Consider the following 11407-nt stretch of genomic DNA (forward strand, 5'->3'; position numbering starts at 1 on the left):
TTGTTGCCACCTGGCATTCCCACCGTCAACCTCTTCCTACGAAATTATCATCTCCGTCATTGCCTATGGCTAATATAAGCATTAGAGAAATATAATGGGGTTGATCAAGCTGTTCCCCCCCCCCCTTTTGGGTGAGGGAACATTAAGATTGATGGATTTTTGTTTTCTCAAAGATTTTTAATTTTCTCTATTTCAATGTTATTAATATATTTATTAACCCAAGTAATTTTACCTACATTTTTTTTAAAAAATAGTTTATTCGTTTCTTGTAAAAAGAATCGAGGAATAATTGATAGGCAAATACTTCTATACATTAGAAATAAATATTTTAATTAAGAAATGGGGTTAATTGTGAATAGTGAATCAACATCGTTCAATCCAACTCATGCTAAATACTTCCTTAAGTCTAGGCAAAGCATAAGATATGTGAGTTACTTTAAAGAATAATTAAAAAGACATATTATATCGAACACTTGGATTAACTAGTAGGAGTTGTTTCAGCTTAATCAAAAATCACAGTTTGACCTTTTGATTAGCCGGGATACTGAGTGCATATGTACAAAAAAAGAAAAGGACATATTATTATAAGTTTCAAATATAAAAGAGATATGAGGCATTTAATAAATTTTGCTGTAGGCTTGTCTTAGTATTTATGCATTTTTTTTAAATTTTATCCTTGCTTTATTTTTGCTACATTCTCTCGTTGTATCCTCGAAACATTATTTTTCATCTTTTTTTTCTTTTTTTTATAAGAATATGTTTTAAAAAATATGTTTTTATCTATTTATTAGTATTAATTAATTTAACTGATGTTTTCGTAAATTAGTTATTCAGAATTTGTAATAAAGAAGGATGGGAGTACTATTGTGAACAGAAAAAACACGGGAATCAAGGAAGGTTGGGCCAGTAAGTTTGCGAGTGCAGAAGCATGCCCCCTGAAAATTAAGATTAATTAAATAATTAATTAATGGGTTAGAGTGACTGAGTCATAGGATCATGCGCAAACCAACCGCACGCGCACTCTCTGCTTCCACACCCATCATGCTCCCTCATCATGTCCCTTCCCACCATTCTCTCAATCCTCCCTCCCTTTCTCTCTTCTCCTTCTCGGATCTCCCAGTCCCATCCCTCCCTCTCTCTGTTTTATTGTTTTTTAAATCCGTTGTTCTTTCCTTGTCTTCCCCATCACATCTTCTTTCGTACCAGCGTGTTTTCCTCACACGCACATTTCATCGAGCACTTGGAATGCTCATAAATAACTCCCTCAGGCATTACCGCATAGCTGCTACCTTAGCTTGCACGACTGTCGATTCCTCGTTTGAAGCACCTCTGTCAGATTTCGTCAGCTTTATCTATTTTCCGGTGAGTTTAATTTCTTCTTTTTTGTTTCATCCCTACTCTAGAGCTATCAATAATGTCTGAGATTTAAACGTTATTGGACCAGATCCAATATAATTCAATTCACCTGAAATTTAAAAGCTCAGATTATTTTGATTTTTTCTTCTGTGTGAACCATCTACTACTACTTCCATGACTTGGACAGTTCTAATATTGTGTTCTTCTAGAACTGTTAGTCTGTTGCCAGGCAAAATTCAACTATTTAAGCACTCCGGTGAGTCCTTAAATATATATATAGTGCGACACATAAAGCTGTTGATTCGTCATCTTCCTACTGATGACTGATGACCAGAGCACCATAAATGCATTAATTAAACGAACAGAATAAGACAAACTTATTCATCGTGGTAGCTAAACCCAAGGGACCTTATAAATGAAGCTCCACCTCTGATCCGTGTCAGCCTATTCATTTTCTTGTAAGGTGTGCTGAATTAAATTAGTATTACATGTGCAGCAACCTATACTATAACCCCATTATTCTTAAAACCGGAGAACGGGTAATTATGAACACACAGGCACACTCATGCTTGCTAGTACTTGAGGCTTAGGACCAAATAACAAGGCAAACATGCTTGTTCAAGCCTTGTGTTTGGCATCCTACGAATAACTAGCAAGGAGTTCTTCAAAAAGAATTTTTGCCTGCTTAATTATATGCTCTCAAGAATTCTTTGACCCACCGTGAAATTTGAGATTTCTTATTAGTATACAGTCTTGAAGCAGGGAAAACAAACAATGGTGTTGAGACTCTGAGGTTTCTTTCAAGAAAGAGAAATGATTTTGATAATGAAGTGCGTGAGAAAATGAGGATGAGCTGGATGCGACAGGTATTAAGGGAGGGTGGGTCCATCCTAAGTGTGCCACCCTATTTTGTTTAGTTTCCTATATACTGAACAATTGACCACCAAAAAGTATAAAACTATTCACCAGACTTCAGAAAGGGAAACTGAAGAAGAAGAACAGCAAGAGAAAAGAGCATTTGCCCCCTTTTTTGATATGCAGGGGACCCCATTACACCCAGTCACACAAAGGCATTAATATTGGATTCAGAGCAATATTCTGTTCTATTGAGTCTTGAATGACCACTATTGCTTACGGCTTGGTCCCCACGCCTTCGCCTTTGTTCCTAAATAATGCCTGGCCGCCTACATCCCAGGAATTCTCTATGCATCTAACCTTGTATAGAGCCTATTATTCTTCACGCATCCTTTTATTTGTTTGGGAGCAACACCACATGACATTCGAAGCTGACTGCTTCAATTAGTCCTGATTTTAACTTATTTTAAATGATTTTGCCTAATATAAAATAAACATGTGAGATGAGTTTATTTCACAAAACACATATAAAGCTATACCATATCTTTGTTTTTGTGACCAAAGAAGAACCATGCTAGTATTATCAATTTTTTACCGTTATAGAAGGTGTTTGGATGGAAAACAAATTATAATTTTAAAAATATTTTTACAGTTTACGAAATAAATATGTGAAGAAGTTTATTTGTTTTATAAAAAAATACTTTTAAAAGTACTTTTAAGCATTATCAAACACTACTATAATTATAATGGGTATGGTCAATATTCTTTTTCTACCTGCACCAGCTTGTTGTTTAGAAAGGTGAGGACCTTAATATTAATGGCAAGATGAAAAGTTCATAGGATAGCTCCCTCAGACACCTCGGAAAACTACAAAAGAAGACTTGAATCATGGAAAGGGACAAAGCGGAAGAGAAGGTTGAGGGTGATGCAAAGTGATGGTACTTTGCAGTTTTCACTGTGTATGAATTGTTTGTTACCCTACAGAATATCATATCAATGCTTTCTGGAGTAAATTATAAACTTTTCTATAATTATATGTTTTGTTAAGGGCAATGTGAAGTTGAAATGAGGCTGCTGCAGTATTGCATGTTTGGGATTGTGTTTTAGATTGTAAAAGATAGCTTAATATCAAGTCATGGGATTTTATGAGTATTATTATAATTTTTCAAATTTATGTCTCATAATTCCTTTGAACTCGAGTCAATAAAATTCAGGTCAATTCATTGCTTCTAGTCACATGTATTTCAGTATAAATCCGCTGGGGTATCTAAATTAAACAGGTTATGTGCTTCACAAGTTATAAAAGGTAAGGTTGCTTCTATGGCCAATTATTCTATTTAATTCATTCTCAATGAAAAATTATATAGAAAGTGGTGTATTGGCATGCAAATCCAAGTCTGTGTGACAAGAGATTCTAACTCTTATAAAAAAGAAGAAAAAAAAGGGAAAATATTTTGAAAGATTATGTACGAAACACAAAAAAATTAAGATATTTGGGAGGAAATCTAATTAAAAATGGATTGATCTAATAAGATGCTTATATTATAAGGTAATTGATTGATTAATCTATTTTCTAAATGTTGATATTATGCCTAAAAAAATGAATTGACTTGGCTAATCATCCCCTGGGAAAAGAGTTGGAGGAGGTAGAGCTTATTTATTATTTATCATTATTATTATTTTTGTTTGTGTTCATCATTCGGGGAAAAAAAAACAGAAATAGAGCACCAATTTAATTTTTAATCTGATCAACCACACAAACAAACAAGACCAACAGTTAGGAATATATTTAGGATTATTTTAATCAGACAACCTGAATGTTTGTTATTAAATTATATTATTGTCTATAAAATACTGTAAGCCAATCATTTATAAACATGTACAGCACAGGAGGTCAAACCTGCTGCAAAACTTTAGAATGATTAAAGATAATGAGTTTGAGAGGTCGGAGGTGTTTGAATAGAAACTAAATAATAGTTTTAGAAGTGTTTTTACGATTTATAAAATAAATACTTATATAGAATATTTTATCTCGTTTTGTAAAAAAATACTTCTAAAATTATAATTTGGAAGTTGTCAAACACCCCTTTAATATAACTCTCAATTACATGTTGAAATATCCAAATTAATCACCTCCCAGAATTGCAAAAGTCCTAGAAATCATTTTGTAGGTGGTAAGATATATATACTCCCATTAAAATGTTCAAAACCAAAAGGTCCCAACGTGTCAAAACCTATATGGAAACCCGCATTATTATTTTATTTATCAATGCAAACTTATATATAATTAATTTAATAACATTAAAGAGAAAGTTTTTATGAAAAAAAATTAAGTAGACTAATTCGATGAGAGGAACTGGGGGTGATCTTTATCTGCCATCATCCAAATCCAGAAAAGAGAGATGAACTTTGTAAAAGGCTAATTTTGTACCCATATGCAAATGCAATATTCATGCTTTTTTACAGAGAATTGGAATCCTGCAAAGTTTCCTACGTGATTTGCTCATCATTTTAAAATGCACATCCAAAATGCGAGTGAGAGAGGAAGAAAGAAAGAAAGATGGTGGGGGTAGAGAGAGAGAGAGAGAGAGAGAGACACCTATGAGAACATGAAGGTTGGGGAACAACATTCACAACTTTACGGACCAAAAATCCCCGGACCCCTCCCAAAAGCGCACAAAAAAAAAAAACTATAGCTATCAAAATTTTCTGGGCATTTTCTCTGCCATTCTCCTTTCTTTCAGTTTCTTTTCCCACTAGCAAAAAGCGCGCTCTCTGGGCTGGGTTTATCCCTTCCCTCTTTGTTCTCCCTCCTTCCGAGCAAGATTCAATTTCTATGCCTTTTTTTTAATGCATTTGATAGATACACAGAGAGAGAGAGAGAGAGAGGAATGGAAATAAAATTTGAATTGAAGTTTGCTGGATTTAGCTGGGAAGGCCTACTCCTTCAAGAAACCTCTTCACAATCTTCACGCTTGGTCCTGCCACCTGTCTCTCCCAAATATCCGACCACTTCTCGCCGCCGTTGTCGGAGCATCTCGACGGTTGTCATCGCCGCTCGGAACGCCTCTGTGGCGTCCAGCCTCCGTAGGTCCCACCCGGCCCCTTTGAGCCGCAAGATCTTCCCTATTTGCCTTTTTGCTAGTCGACAGGTATTATCCTTTATGGCCCTCACTGCCTCCTCGTACGCAGCCTCCGCATCCGATCCTCTTCTATTCTCAGCCCACCCGGTGGGGGATATCGCTTGAAATACCGTTCGAATTCGGGCACACCGATTGCCTTCCTCAACCCGACCCGGTGTTCCGAGTCATCTTCTAGGTCGCTCGCTTCTGGGTCGAAGAAACTGAGCCAACTCGTCCACCATTCCCATGTCAAGCATGTCGTCGACTCGCTTCAACAAGTAATCTGATAACACGGAGAACGACACGTCCACCAAGAGGAGGAAGCAGCAGTTGTACCGCAACTCGGACGAGATCGAACTCGGTGACGATCCATCATCGAACACATTTAACGCCGGGTCCAAATGGTCGACCACAAGAGCATGAATCAACGAATTGGATCCACCGATGACGATGGGAAGCTTCCTCATCAAACTGATATCGGAAATAATGGACCCGGCGACTGAGCGAAAATCCGACGGCGTGCGTGAACTCTCCGTTCGCAGGGTCGACATCTCCGAGGAGGTGGTGCGGGACGGCCGTTCCGTTCACCCAAAGGAATCTTGTTGGTGGCGATGTCGAGTCCTCTGTAAACTTGCATTTTATCCGCGTTGATGATTTCCGAGCAGGCACAGCGGGTGGCGAGGTCGATGGACAGGCGTGACTTCCCGCAACCGGTGGCGCCCATTATTAAAACCACCTTGTCTTTCCGGCGACGTCGGTGATAGGCAGAGTCAGCATCCATTCGCGGCCAGCGAGGCCTGCGGGAAGAAGAAGAAGAAGAAGAAGAAGGGCTTGCAGGGAAAAGGGCAAACGAAGAAGACTCCTGAAGTCTAACAGGAACAGAGCAATGGTGGGAGCGAGCTGCGGAGAAGGAAAGAAGCTTCATAGCAAGAAACGGAAAAATCTCGATGACGAGATGTGAGATAAGATATGTATATGAAGGTCCAGATGAAAATGATGTAGCCAGAGAGAAAAAGGAGACAGAAAAGAAGAGAGAAAGTTGAGAGAGAGAGAGAAAGAAGGAAGGCAGAAAGTGTGTGTATGTGGGTGGGTTGGCGTGGGTACAGGTAGCGTGTAAGCAGAGCAGTGAGTGGTTTGTTTGTGGCATTCAGAAAAATGGGATGTCGTCTCTGCTTGCTGGGAATGCCATTGCATATGACAATCAATACCGAACTGGGATTCAAAGAGAAGAGAGAAGAAAGAGAAAGTGGTTTCGCTTCGTCTTCTCTCTGCAAATTTGTTTCTCTCTGTTTTTGCAGCAAGCTGGAGTGGAGGATTCCAGTTTCAGAAGCTCTATTGCAAGCCTATGTGAGCGGGGGAGGCAGGCTTATAGTTAGGCCCCCTAATTTTATTTTAGGACCTGGCTTCCACTGCCTCCCCTACCCCAGAACAATGCCGTTTGGGTGCAAAATGAGGGGGGCTGATTGCCTTTTCTTTTAAAAAAAAAAATTATGATCATTATTTTGAATTTTTTTAGCATCAATGTCTTAAAATAATTTTTGATATACTCAGTATATTAAAATATCTTTCATGACCATCCAATGTCCTAAAATAATTTTATTTGTTACACCTAGTATTATAAAATATTTGTTTTTATGACATCCAATATCATAAAGTGGTTTTTACCTTAAAAGGTTTTTGAAGCAGCAACAACATCCTAGATTTAGGGTGCTGTTGCTACTAAGAAATATATTAGGATACTGATGTTACTTAAAAAAAAAATTTAGGGTGTTAAATATATCAAAAATTTTTTAAAATATTAAGTGTACCAAAAATTATTATAAAATACTAGATGCTACTGAAAAAAAAAATATTTTAAGATACTGAGTTTAAAAAATTATTTTAGAATACAAGGTTCTTTTAAAAAATAATTTAATGTGTTAAGTATACTAAAAATTATTTTAGAATATTAGATACTATTAAAAAAATTTTAAAATGCAAAAAAAAAAAGCAAATACCCCCCTCATTTCACACCCAAATCGGCTAGTGTTTTAGGCAGCGGATGTAGAGGTGGGAATCAGGGCCGGCCTTTCAGGGCTGGCGGGCTTAAAAAGGCTGGCCCTCCAATGCTGAAGTTTTAAAAAATACCCCAATTGACTAGGCCCAGCTCTTAAGCTACAGGGCTCAGGGCCGGCCACGGGCTTTTGGCCCGTTTGAGAAAAAAATACTATTTTTATATTTATTATAATTTTTATAAAAAATAAAAAATAAACCAAAGAAATTATTAAAAAAAGACATAAATATGATAAAATTAAGTCACAAATATAAAATATCATCATATATAAATATCCATCAACATTCAAAAACATCTAAAACATTCATTAACAAGATAACAATATCCAAAAGTTTTATTTATAGTACAATTGTGCAATAAATAAACACTATCATTAATCTTTTGAAACTTCATCATCATTATAATTAATTACTCTTCTTCATAAGTATGCTTTTCTTTTGTAACAAAAATATCAAGTTTTTCTTCTTTATAGGAATTTTACTTTTAAATTGTACAATCTAACTATTATTTTACTTTAATGTGAGAAACATTGTTGTTGAAACTCATGAATTTCTAATTCAAATTATAGAATCACAAGTTATATAAGTATAAAAATACTCTATTATCAAATATATATAGTTTAAAAATATCAACGCATATAATATAAATCAAATCATTATTAAAGTCCAAATTAAACCCATTTTTAAAATTTAATTGGATAAATTATTGTCTAACACTAAATTTAATTTTAAAATGATAATAATAACTAAATATTTGAAATATTGTTAACAATATAAAAAATTAATAATATTAGAATTATTAAAAAAATTAAAAAAAACAAAAAAAATTATAAAATGGCTTAAAAGGGCCGACCCGCGGCTCTCCAGGGCTGGCCCTTTAAGCTCTCGGCCATCCAGGGCTTATTTCCTATTTGAAGAGAAAAATATCAAGCCCAGCCCTCATAATTTCAGGGCCTAAATGGGCCGACCTGATGGGTTCGACCCGTTTTCCCGACTCTAAGCGGATGATGAACTGATAGTAGAGAGAATCCAAATCCCTCATTTTAAAACCTTCAGAGGCAGGCATGCTCCTTTGTATGGGAAAATTCTAAAAAAAACAATAGTTAAATTTTAAGATTTTAAATTAAAATTAATATGAAAACATGTCGTCATTTACTTTTCGAGAACATTTTCTTTACGAGTATAATAATCAATACTAATTTGAAATTTTAAAATTCAACGATTATTTTTTTTTTTAGATTTTTCCTGTTTGGCACCCTTTTTCTCCTCTGAAAGAGAGATTAGTACAATGATATATATAATTACCTTTATTTGCGTTATTAAACTAATCTTAGTTTTAGTTGTTAATATAATATCAGAGTCCCTAAACATATGTATAACCAAAAAGGCAAGGTTGAATACCTTCTAAATTAGCATTTCCTCCGCACGGTCGAATGTGTTCCTCTAGTATTTTGCTTCACCGGCTTGATATTCTGTACTCATAGAGGTCCTTCTAGGAATTAGATTTAATTCATTTATAAACAAGCACGCAAGATGGGATAATATCTATCAAGCTAGCGGCTACAGGACCAAGTTATTACCTCATAAATTTCATCCATTGCTATCATATTCAACTCACACTAATCTTAGTAATCTAAGTGTCCAAAATATTTTATTTTAGTTTTTATTTGATAAATCTCTTTAATCACTCAAAAAATCTTATGCATAAGGCCTTTACAACATGTTTCATACAGGCAAAAAAAAAATCTAAACTAATTAACTCTCTATTAAAATATAATAATTTTCTAACTTTTCCATATTTAATATATATATAGCCGTTCACAAAAAATAATATATACACTATAGCAAATAAATGACAAAATAATACATTCATGCTAAAATTTTAACGAAGTAACTTATAAATGTGATCAAGAAAAATCTTTTCTTTCTGCCTTATAAATAAGATAAGAGGAGTAATAATTCGCTACAACCCAATCAAAGTTCAACAACTGAGTTGCAATTAAGTGTAAACTATAAAAATTGAGTCATTAAAATTTAGAGATTAAATATAATTATAACCGAGTCAAAATTTTGAAGGAAAAAAATAATTTTTCCCCAAAAAAAAAAAATTCTTGCTTTGCCTTGCGCCCTGTGACACTCCGGGGCATGCCACCCCCATGATCAATTGTTGTCAAAACTATTGTGTTGTATAATATATGTGTTTTCTTCCCACAGCTCTCTGTATTTATATATGCTTACAGCCTTAGACCATGTCCTTGCCTTGTGTCCTATTTCCCCAACCTCCCCATGTTATCTTTCTTTTGATTCATTATTAAGACTCTAAAGTTTCTTCCTCCATTTATAAATGTCTTATATATTCTTCTCCTCTCTCTTACTTCTCAATCACATTCATAGTTTATATATATATATATATATATATATATATAAATATAAATATATGATGATTACTTCAAATTGCTTCTTTTTTTTTTGAAAAAAAAAAAGGTTTACCGTCAAAGTTGTCCTGCCAGGCTCAGTATAATTAACAGTACGAATTACTAGTTTCCTTGAGGGGACGAATTGGGAAGTTTTAAAAATTAATGAAAGGTTGTTTCATGATGTTTTTTTTATACAGAATGTTTCATAATTTGATACACTCTCTCTTTGAATTAATTAAAACAGTCTGCCTCTTGCGGGGGATGTTTAAACTTAGAGTGCAATAAAACATATCAATTAAAATTAAATAAGAAAATATATGAGAATATTCTTTGAGTATTGTTGATTGATATGATCTTCTTTAGGGTAGAATTTTTTGCCAACCATTTTTTTTTGGGGTCAAACTGATTGTTAAAATATTAAGAAATGTAATGACCAGCAATTAATAATATCCATGGAAATTAATTAATGGTGACTAAATTAAAATTCACTGCTTCGTGAATATCAAGTTCCTGAAATTGGATCAATCAGTAAACTGGTTGAAGTAGTGTAGTGGTTAAAGAGTTAGCAATTATGTTTAGAAGAAACTGAGGTAAAATTGATCATAATAAAATAATTTAATTCACATGTACCTATAAAAAATTATAGTTATAAAAAAAAACGTATTAATTCAAAAGTAGATGTAATATTTCTGCATATACATACATAATCCAACAAAAAAAAATTACTAAGTACAAATATGATGAACTGCTATTATTTCAGCTTAAAATGACTTTATTCCAAGCTTGATAAAAGGATATATATATATATATATATATATATCTCCAACTCAATTGACTCATTCAACTCTTCAGGTTATTATTAGATTAATGGGTTAATTATAGGTTAGATTCTGGCTGGGTTAAATAAAAGCTAGATCTTTCAGGAGCTCGATTTGAGTTCCAAACACAGCTGAATAAAATATAATTAGGATTTTTTTTCTATGTAACGAAGATAACTAATAATCCAAATAAAAATATTTTGACTAGAATGTATATTGATTTAGTAACATACTATCTCAGCTCCTAATTATCTTAGCTCCTAATTATAAAACCTCATTTGTAGAGATAATATATGATAAAAATTCAGATCAATGAGAAATAGAGAAAAAGGATGAACACAAAATTAGTAGTTAAAGAAAGAGAAGCACAGATAGTACTGCTTATACAATTAATTTTTTATTTATAAATAGGGAGATTTATCAAATTTCTATATTTGAAGTTGATGATCCATATTATTCTAGCTAAAGATGCTCTTCTAGTAAATTGTCTTTTTGATTTGATATTTTTCACAAGCTTTAAAGTATGATCGGATCTGTTTAAAAAGTCAAAGATTTCATTGACCCATTAGATTATATTATTAAAATATTAATGATACAAAAAGCGAAAAAGTGTTCGTGAAATATTGCATTAGACAGCACACCCAATGAGGTGCAAGATGTGACAAGCATTATTACCGGCCAAACTTAATTCTTTGGATCCTTTTAACCGAAAAAACCGACTCAAAATTATTAAAAAGAAATCTATTTGTATCTATTATTGATTTTTGGTCCAACGAACAAATAATAA

At 33.8% G+C, this 11407-nt stretch overlaps 1 pseudogene; it reads right to left on the reverse strand.

Moving 5' to 3' along the window:
- Nucleotides 1-5136: 5136 nt before the first annotated feature.
- Nucleotides 5137-6258, reverse strand: LOC114716998 (adenylate isopentenyltransferase-like; annotated as a pseudogene).
- Nucleotides 6259-11407: the final 5149 nt, after the last annotated feature.

Source organism: Neltuma alba, unplaced genomic scaffold (genome assembly GCF_004799145.2).
Source record: "Neltuma alba isolate B1F8T4 unplaced genomic scaffold, ASM479914v2 tig00011703_pilon, whole genome shotgun sequence".
Lineage (NCBI taxonomy): Eukaryota > Viridiplantae > Streptophyta > Magnoliopsida > Fabales > Fabaceae > Neltuma > Neltuma alba.